Raw genomic sequence first — 1,531 nt, forward strand, 5'->3', positions numbered from 1 at the left:
CCCAGCCAGTGAGCTCAGGGCAGCCAACAGCGTGGAGAGCTCCCGGTGGGGTTCTCCTGTGTCTGGGGGTGCTGTCCCCTTTAAGGTGTCAGCCGGGAGAGACCGCAGCTCCAGCAAGGGCGCAGCTGATGCGCGGGCTAGCCAATGCTAGAGCGCTTTAAACCGTTCTTGGTTTGCTTTGTGAGTGGAAATCACACACATAAAAGGGGTTCAGGAGAGACCCTAGTACCCCAGTTCTAATTTCTGGACTCCACCTCTCCGTTTCCTTCACCTTACTTCCCAATTACCTGGTCTGGCAGCAGGAGCTCTGGACAGGTGCGTCCTATCGGGTCACCATTTTCTCCCGAACGCGAGGCTAAAAATCTTTATGGGAACAGAGAGCCCATCCTTTTCCTGAGGAGCAGCTGGTGGATTTGAACTGCTGACATTTGGTTGGCAGCCCAATGCATAACTCCCTGTGCCACCAGGATTCCTTTAATGGAGATGATAGTAGACTATCAAACCATTGATTTAAGGATAATACGCATATCAAAATTATATGCACAGAAACGTTCTTAAATAAATTATGCTTACTATAGTGATAGATTTGTTTCACAAAATTTTATCTTTGAAAAGTAAGATCTCTTCACTCTAGTCTTCCTGAGACTATCCTGACTCATCCACTCAGTGTGTAAATTCAAGTTAACTCTCAAAAGGATGCTACTGCCCCAAGTTTTAAGGTATCTTCCTGTATCCCTCTAAGCACACAGTTATATGTTACAAGGTAATTAGTCTAATCCTCATAATGGACTTGGTATATGACTTATTCTCTCATCAGTGTATCTCTTAGTTTTTTGAGTCCCAATCTGCTGTGTACTGTATGACTAGATGCTCTGAGAATGTAAGAAATCAGGCAAAAGAAGGTTATGGAGTAAAAGAGTTACCATCCCATGAAAGGCGCTGGAAATAAATCCCCATATAGTGAACTAATCAAACCCAGAATCAGGAATGTGTATTCTAGGAAAACCAAAGGTGAAGAGTGGAATGATAAGTGTATCTGCACAGTAGCCACCTCGCCCTTTGAAAATAGAGGAACGTTAAGAAGCAGTTTATTTCTTAATGAGCCTAAATGCTCCATACTCCTTTGAATGGATTCACTAGCTTACAGTTGTGCTGGTCTTTTCCCTGTCTACCCAGAGTTGCAATCTGAACAGATTGTGACCATCTAAATGGTAATCAGTGTACTTTTGAAAATGATAGAATAAAATCATTGGCCTCCAAGAGTCTGATAGATAATCTAGCCCAACATTCCAGTTCATAAAGAAGAGGTTAAGTTGATAAACGATTTACTATTATGAGCTGTAGTACTTGCTAGACATTGGATTTCATGGGTTTGTTCTTGTTGGGTACCATTGAGTTGAGCCCAACTCCTAGTGACCTATGGACAAAAAACCAAAACACGGCCAGGTCTTGTGCCATCCACACAGTCATTGCTATATTTAAGCCCATGATTCCAGTCACTGTCAATCCATGTCATTAAGGATCTTCCTTT

The sequence above is a fragment of the Echinops telfairi genome, unplaced genomic scaffold (assembly GCF_000313985.2).
Source record: "Echinops telfairi isolate 266 unplaced genomic scaffold, ASM31398v2 ScPeMD7_8;HRSCAF=38, whole genome shotgun sequence".
In the NCBI taxonomy this organism is placed as follows: domain Eukaryota; kingdom Metazoa; phylum Chordata; class Mammalia; order Afrosoricida; family Tenrecidae; genus Echinops; species Echinops telfairi.